This window comes from Bubalus kerabau, chromosome 19 (genome assembly GCF_029407905.1).
Source record: "Bubalus kerabau isolate K-KA32 ecotype Philippines breed swamp buffalo chromosome 19, PCC_UOA_SB_1v2, whole genome shotgun sequence".
In the NCBI taxonomy this organism is placed as follows: domain Eukaryota; kingdom Metazoa; phylum Chordata; class Mammalia; order Artiodactyla; family Bovidae; genus Bubalus; species Bubalus kerabau.
This window is the reverse complement of record NC_073642.1, coordinates 37,960,055-37,968,761: the sequence shown is the minus strand read 5'-3', so window position 1 is coordinate 37,968,761 and position 8,707 is coordinate 37,960,055. Positions and strand designations below refer to the sequence as shown.

At 37.6% G+C, this 8,707-nt stretch overlaps 1 long non-coding RNA gene across 1 annotated transcript; it reads left to right on the top strand.

The window, feature by feature from the left end:
* The first annotated feature begins 2,643 nt into the window (after positions 1 to 2,643).
* Positions 2,644 to 4,518, top strand: LOC129634059 (uncharacterized). Its single transcript, XR_008705395.1, has 3 exons — positions 2,644 to 2,789; positions 3,138 to 3,219; positions 4,405 to 4,518. It is a non-coding gene; the product is annotated as an uncharacterized LOC129634059 (long non-coding RNA).
* Positions 4,519 to 8,707: the final 4,189 nt, after the last annotated feature.

Below are 8,707 nucleotides of genomic sequence, written 5' to 3'. Positions count from 1 at the left end.
AGTTTTTGTGAGTTCCGGGAGTTGGTGATGGACAGGGAAGCCTGGTGTGCTGCAGTCCTTGTGGTCGCAAAGAGTTGGACACAACTGAGCTACTGAACTGAACTGAACACACAAAGAGTTTCTGAAAAATAATACCTTTAAAGCGTTCCTGCTTCTTAATTGTCAGCTCTAGTAAGTATACTGAAATAATCATATCCTTAGTTTTTCCAAATTTGCATTCTCCCCTAAGACTCCAAGTTTTCCCAGCATTCAATTATTCATTTACTCCACATCAGCAAATTATTAGATAGGACAGAAAAAAATTTCTGAACACTCAATTTTGTTCGTTATTCATCTACTTACATCGGATATTTTTATGCCTAAATGAATACTACTTCAGTGCTTCTGATGCTGACAAAAATAGGGACTTACTCTGAAGTAATATAGAAATGATTTTTGTCTTGAGAATTTTTCTATACCTTTTCTTGTTAAACACTTTCACTTATTTCTGGGAAGTTTTTCAACCCTGAGAAATTTGCATTAAAATTACCATAATAATTGTATGCAAATTATATCAGTACATATTTTCCTGTGTATTTATAAACTCTTATGAGCACTATAACAACACTATGAAGAACATATGTGGTTAACTGGTCAGCACTGGGATAAATTGGAAAGAATTTTTATTAATATCTTAGAAGCTCTGAAAACTAGCTGTAGCTTCAATTAAATAATGGTTTGGATAAGTCATATAACCCCTTTGAACTTCAGTTTCTTCATTCAATCATTTGACTAATCAAAACAAGCAATGGTTGTCTGTAAATTAACAAAATATAATTTATCCCTTCAAGTTATGATATAATAGATACTCAGATATATACCGAATATATAAAGTTTTTAAGACAGTAAAGAGAAAATTATGTGAGACATATCCTTGGCCAAATATTGTTTAGATCAAATGAAATAAGAACAAAGAAATTTGAAAATGATACTCAAGTTATGTAAGAGCAAAGTATTATCATCAGCATCATCAAAGTATTATTTTGACAAGTATCCCAGGTGTTGTCGGCAGAATGATTTCCCTCAAAGAGTTTCATGTCCTAGTCTTTAAAAGCTATCAGTGTGTTACCTGTTTTTCAAAGGGGGCTTTGAGTTTATGCCTAAAGTGTTTGGGTTGGGGAGAATATCCTGGATTACCTGGGTGGGCCCAATGTTATCATAAGAACCCGCCTGCCAAAGTAGGGGACATGAGAGATGTGGATTTGATCCCTGGGTTGGGACAATTCCCTGGACTAGGAAATGGCAACTCAGTCCAATATTCTTGCCTGGAAAATCCCACGGACTGTAGGCTACACTCCATAGGGTCACAATGGGTCAGACATAACTGAAGTGATGTAGCATGCATTATAAAATATTAGAATTTTTAAAAATAGAATAAATTAATTATTAGTTTTATGAGTCCACAGATGAGAGTATTTGACAAAGGGAGAGTAGTGATGATGGGGATGTAAAGAGGTGCAAAGACTATAGAGCCTAAAGGCCAGTCTAAGACCAAGAGGAGGTAGGGGACTTCCCTGGTGGTCCAGTGGCTAATACTTTGTACTCCCAATGCAAGGGGTCCGGGTTTGATCCCTGGTCAAGGAAATAGATCCCACATGTAGCAACTAAGACCCAGTGCATAAAAAATGAAACAAAACAGAAGCCAAGAAAAATCCCATGGGGAGGTAATATGCAGAGTGAATGGTAAGATTCTCACCCCCACTTCCCACTGCTACTAGAGAATTTCAGTTCTTAACGTTTTGTAAATATTGGACTCTTATGAAAACTACCCTATGAATAAAGATGTAAGCTTTTTCAAATGATCTGATGACCACTGCAGCAATCACCAGGAATCCAGTGAACAGATTTAAGCTTGGAAATTCCATGAATACTTTAATGGAATCCAGAAGAACAGAGACATCAATTGTAAGAGCTCCAGTTCAAAGACAATGGGGAAAAAAGTGAAAAAGACAATTTTGATAGATTAAAAAAGAAAAGAACTTTTACAATCTGATCATGGTTAGCTAAAGGAGGGAGACAGAATGACCCTAAGATTCCTACCTTGAAGGACGAGGTGGAGAGCCATCATTCACTGAATAGCAGAAATGGTTTGAATATATCAACTGATTTAATCCTCATAACAACGCTATGAGGTGGTTTGTATCATTGTTCCAGGTTTACTGATGAGTAATATGAATCTCAAGAGGCTAAGCAATTTACCCAAGGTCACCAGTTTAGCTATTAACAGGGCGGATTCAAATTCAGGTGATGTGGCTCTAGAACCATGGTTGTGTCTCTGAGAATAGTGTTCTCAGCCACCGTGCAGTATTTATTTAGAGAATGAGAATAAATTTTATTTTGGACATGTGAGATTATAAGCAAATGAAATGGAATAACTCAGTACATTTTGTTGTCATTACAGGAAGATCTCAGAACACTGCTGCCATGTGGAGCAAGGTTGACCCTGACAAATAGTAAAAATCCAGATACCACTACATTGTTCAGTCAATAAGACATCTTGAAGTTTGCTGAATGTGCTGAGAACTGTAATATCATTTCATTATCACTAAACTATAGCAATTTATAAAGGAATTGGAGATAGAGGTACTTCCCTAGGGACAGTCATGCCATATGGCTATTATAAAAATATAGTTTTAAACAACATCAAACCTAAGTTGCTGCTGCTGCTGCTAAGTCGCTTCGGTTGTGTCCGACTCTGTGCACCCATAGACGGCATCCCACCAGGCTCCACCGTCCCTGGGATTCTCCAGGTAAGAACACTGGAGTGGGTTGCCATTTCCTTCTCCAATGCATGAAAGTGAAAAGTGACAGTGAAGTCACTCAGTTGTGTCTGACTCTTTGCGACCCCATGGACTGCAGCCTACCAGACTCCTCCGTCCATGGGATTTTCCAGGCAAGAGTACTGGAGTGGGTTGCTATTGCCTTCTCCCAAACCTAAGCAGTATTGTTCAAGTATCTTCATATCACACTAAATATAAGTTCTAAGGGGTCAATAGAAAACTAAATAAATCCCAGTAACAAATTATCTGACTCTATGTGACCTGGATTTTATAAATTAAAAAATATATATATTTTAACAATTGTATTTTACTTCTTAGTGAAGCTGCTCAGTTGTGTCCGACTCTTTGAGACCCCATGGACTACAGCCTACCAGTCTCCTCCATCCATGGGATTTTCCAGGTAAGAGTACTGATGTGGGTTGCCATTTCCTTCTCCAGGGGATCTTCCCAACCTAGGGATCGAACTCAGGTCTCCTGCATTGCAGGCAGACGCTTTAGCATCTGAGCCACCAGGGAAGCAATGTAGGTAAATGCCTCCTTAAGGTTTAGTTACCGAACTGTAACTGCTAACAAGTAAAATGACAGATATTAATTCCAGTTTAGGTATGAAATTTCTGTCATATAATTAAAGATCTGAAAACTCACATGTAGTCAAGAGAAGCCTCATTACCCACAGGTAGTTGACAAAATGCTTCACCACCTGCATATTGCCTGTTAAATTTAGATCAAGACTGACAAAATAGTTTTTCCTGTGGTGCTTGTATCTCAAAAGCCAAAGCTTCTAAGACTCCCTTACCCTAGTGTGACTTTTTTATTTTGACAGAAATCTGTCTTCATAGAAGCCTTTAGAACTCTTTTGAAACTTTTTTCTCTATTCTTTTGCTGTTAGGAATTCCACTTCTCAGTTACAACTACACGGAAACTTTAAGATAACCACAACAAAAACAAAAGCGTGGCAGCAAATTGAATCTGACTTTCTGGCAGCAGAAAATAACAAAATCTCTCCTTTAAATCCCTCCAGTATTTGGTGAATCTTCTAATCCTAAAGAGTTCTTATTGATTCTTTTTTGTTATAAAATAAATATCATATCTGAAGGACTCTTTTTTTTAATAAAAGTCTGGAGAGTTTCAGCTACTTTGTTGAGAAGAATTCTGATGCGGAACAAGGAGTCAATACATAAAAAAAAAAAAAAAAAAGACTCTGGCCATTTGGAGAAAAACATGAAAATGAATCTTTCATTTCCTTTGAATTTCACATTCAATCAATGTATGGCTTTCTGACACGTGCTATATTTGGTAGAATCTGAGTATATGTCTTAAACAGATTGAGAGAATTTTTAAATATTGAGAACACACTGATTTTAACTCAAAGGTAAATATATATGAATGTACTATATATATATATACACACACACATCTGTGCATACATACAAACATCTATGTATATATACATACATATATATGCTTGCTTGCTTTCTACTGTAATTTTTTTTCATGTTTCAATACAACTTTATTTATGGATACTGACATTTGAATGTCATAAAATTTTCATGTGTCACAAAAATTAATTTTTTTTTCCTCCTAGCAGTTTGAAAATGCTGAAACAGTTCTTAGCCAGTTTTGACCCATGGGCCATAGTTTGCTGACTGTGTCACAAGCCACGCTCCATAGAGAGAACTCATGCTTATAATCAACGTCCTGCTACTTCCCTCCTAGTTTCCAAAACTCTTGGAATTGATTAAAAGCCATCAAAAATCTGCCTCTGTGTTTTAAGATCCTTTAGTTTTCTGCATAAAACTTGAGGTCATTGAGGCTGTTTCCCTGGTCTCTTTTTTTTCATCCCTGTAGAATCATCGGTTCCTTCCTATTATATTCTTTTCAACCATATGTTTAAGTACATTCAGTGCATATATATTCCTTAGGATATATGCCAATATTTCAGCATTTTCTGTACATGTTAACTATGATTTTCTGAGTTTGAAGTCCCACCTGCTGTTCATTCTGGAAGTTAGAGGATTGTTTTGGGAGCTCTTAGGTGACTCTGCTGCATCTGGGTCACTGAGCTCAGATCCAAGCAGAACAGAATTTTGTTGTTCTCCCAGTGGACTTCTTTTTTAGTGCATGCTGGTTTTAATATTCATTCTCTCCCCAGGGTATAACCGGGTTACACTCCAAGTCCAGCTTAGCACAGTGGCCAGATTTCTGACAGTTTTTAAGATACTGTGGGCTATATTAATGTTTAAAATATGGGTAAAGAGCCACATACAGATCAAGAGAATAAATCCTGGAACTTCACACACACATGCACACACACAAAGGCTTGTTGTAGATAAGTCCTCTAAGTAAACCATTAACAATCTGTGATAATTGAAGTGACTTAATTGTGAGAATGTAGTTACTGTTTTCCAGTTTTACCTTCAAGATTGGCCCATGGCAAAGATCTCAAGGGCAGCACAATAAGAAATCTTGAAGGTATTCACTTCGTTTCTAGTGAAATACTGTTTAATAGAACAAAATTGGAATATATAATGCCTTTATAAATTTTCTCCTAAACAATGGCATTTACACTCAGCCTAGGGATGTTTCTGAAGTAGTTAGCTACACCAAAAATAAAATTAGTTTTAAAATAGATAAGATCCATAGCAAAAAAAGAAAGGCCATTGTTGTTAACAACTACATAGACAATTATACTTTGTCAACAATAATTTTTAAATCACCTATTAAAAAATGAAATAAAATAAGTACTTGGGGAAGCAATGGTAAAGCATTTATTTTAGAAGTGATAGAATTAAAATGCCATGAACCATAAGATTATGACTTCTTTGGATTGCATTTGACAACGCAAAATGTAACAAGTTATGACAATTTTTGGAAAGATGTTGAGAGGTCAGAAAGTTCAGTTTTCTGGCTTCGTATGAGACTATACCTAAATTGACTTAGGAGAAATTCTGTTCTCTTAGGAGAGACTTACGTGATCAATTGTAAGAACTGTATGAGGTAAGAAAAAGATATCTCTTTAGTTCTTTCATACTGAGGAAATTTAATATAGAGAATTGATTAAGCAAGTGATAAAAAAAAAATTTGAATGGCCAAACTGAGTACCATGAAGCAACAGCAGGAAGACATCAACTATTTTTAGGGCAACAGGGACAATCAGAGGAAGTGGTGCAACCAGAGCAAGAAGGCTTGCCTAATGTGCATTAGAATCCACTACTTTGCAGGCAGGAGCTGGAACCGTGGAACAGTGGCTTCCTATCAGAACCTGGAACCAATGTGGACACATAATCACTGCTAGAAATGCTACTGTAGGCACAACAAGAGAAGGAGAAATACCCATTTACCCCCTTCTCACACTCACCAGTGCCTACAACTTGCTGAATATAACCAGAAGTCTATAGACATGATGATCTGTGATAGACAACAAAGCAAGGTAGTTGGAAAGAGACTAGAGATCAGATAGCAAATGACCAGCACATGAATTATGAGAAATAAAAAGTTCAAGAATCCTTTGTCCATCCTCTTACCTTTTCCAAACCATTCATAGCCAGAAATGGTTTTGAAAAACGTCTGTGCTTCTGATGAAATAAACTCCTTTATTTATATCCTGATCACATATTCCAATGTTCACTGATCTGGTCACCATCCTTTTATAATACTGACAGTTGTAAAATTCTTTGGGTGACCTTAATTATTATTTTATTTGACTGGCTATAGAAGCAAAATATTCCTCGTGTTCATGCTTGAGTGGTTATCTTCAAGAATGATCAGAAAGAACGATATTGAGATGCCAAGGCAGAAACTTAGAGCACTTGTCTCATCTTCCTTTAAGTATTTCTCAAGTGCTCTGTCTATAGAGTTTTATATTTCTCCTTAGTGTGGAGGATTAATGAATATTTAGTTAATCAAAGCTATTTTCTTTCAGTATCGTCATCATAAAATCCAATCCACATCCATTCTGCTTAGAACACCATCTTCCATTTTGCATAAATATTTCCAGAATTCCAACTATCTATCTCTGAAATCATGTTGAAAAGATTTATCACCTTTCCAGGGAGGTAATATCAAATTTTACTCATAAAAGTATCACTGACTTTCAATCTCTTTTCTGGTCTATATGTTCTCCTAATTCTTTATGTCTAACTTATTAAGAGTCTATTTTGATAATTTTTTTTCTGCTTTTGAAAAGGAAAAGTTAAAATTTTATATAACCTCCTGCTCGATCTGTCTCTGTAACTCAGCTTGTTCCTTGCAAAATCTGGATCACTTCGTAGCCTTGGGAAGTGGGGACTTACAACACTAGCTTATCTCACTCACCCTTGTCCTGCTCTTTGCAATTGCCCAGCCTCTGTAATCCTGCTTAACCATGCTTGTCTGTATAAAGGTCAGGCATTCCACCACCTTGTCCTAACCGTTTGTTTCGCACACACCAAACCCCTTTGTTTAAACCAGGCTACTAGCAGCTGGTATTGCCCACTACAGTCTATCTATAAAAACTCTGTAACCCCTTTGTTTGGGTCTCAGAGCTTGGAGTGTTAACTCCTCTGGGCACGCTGGTGGAATAAACCCAAGTTCTCCAACTCTCCGAGTGTGGTGCTTGGTTTCTCAATTACTGGTTTCTGCAACACTTTAAGTAATGGTCTTAAGCCAATTTTTAGCACTGATAATGTGGTTATTTTCATCCCAGCCAAATCCAATTAATTTTTCAAGTAAAATTTCAAGGGACATTATATCAAAGCTTTTACTCCAGTTAAAAACAAAATTCAGGAGGAATACAGCCATGTGCCTTTCCTCCACTCTTTCTTTAATTCTGTCTAAAGTTCCGTTGTTTGTTCTCATACTAAGATAGTTTCTATAGAATGCAGTGTCTGTTATTTTGAAGGGGGGTGGGTGGGTGGGTATGGCTTTAAACCCTGTATCAGTCAGGGTTCTCCAGACAGAAGCAATAGGATGGATGCATGTGTGTATACCAATGCGTGTGGGTGTCCACATGATTCAAGAATTGACCCATGCAATTGTGGATAGTGGCAAGTTTGAAATTTGTAGGGCAGGCCTATGGCCTAGAACTTAGGGTAAGAGTTGATGTTTTAGTCTCGAGTTTGAAGGCAGTTTGGAGACAGAATCCTTTCCTTTCTGTGGGACTGCATTCTTTTAAGTCCTTTGATTGGATAAGGCCTAGTCATATTGTGGAGGATAACCTGTTTTATTCAAAGTCTACTGATTTAAATATTCCAGTTCAGTTGCTCAGTCGTGTCAGACTCTTTGCGACCTCATGAACCTCAGCACGCCAGGCCTCCCTGTCCATAACCAACTCCCGGAATTTACTCAAACTTATGTCCATCAAGTCACTGATGCCATCCAGCCATCTCATCGTCTGTCGTCCCCTTCTCCTCCTGCCCCCAATCCCTCCCAGCATCAGGGTCTTTTCCAATGAGTCAACTCTTCACATGAGGTGGCCAAAGTATTGGAGTTTCAGCTTCAACATCAGTCCTTCCAATGAACATCCAGGACTGATTTCCTTTAGAATGGACTGGTTGGATCTCCTTGGAGGCCAAGGGATTCTCAAGAGTCTTCTCCAACACCACAGCTCAAAAGCATAAATTCTTCAGCGCTCAGCTTTCTTCACAGTCCAACTCTCGCATCCATACATGACCACTGGAAAAACCATAGCCTTGACTAGATGGACCTCTGTTGGCAAAGTAATGTCTCTGCTTTTCAATATGCTGTCTAGGTTGGTCATAACTTTCCTTCCAAGGAGTAAGTATCTTTTAATCTCATGGCTGAAGTCACCATATGCAGTGATTCTGGAGCCCAGAAAAATAAAGTCTGACACTGTTTCCCCATCTATTTCCCATGAAGTGGTGGGACCGGATGCCATGATCTTCGTTTTC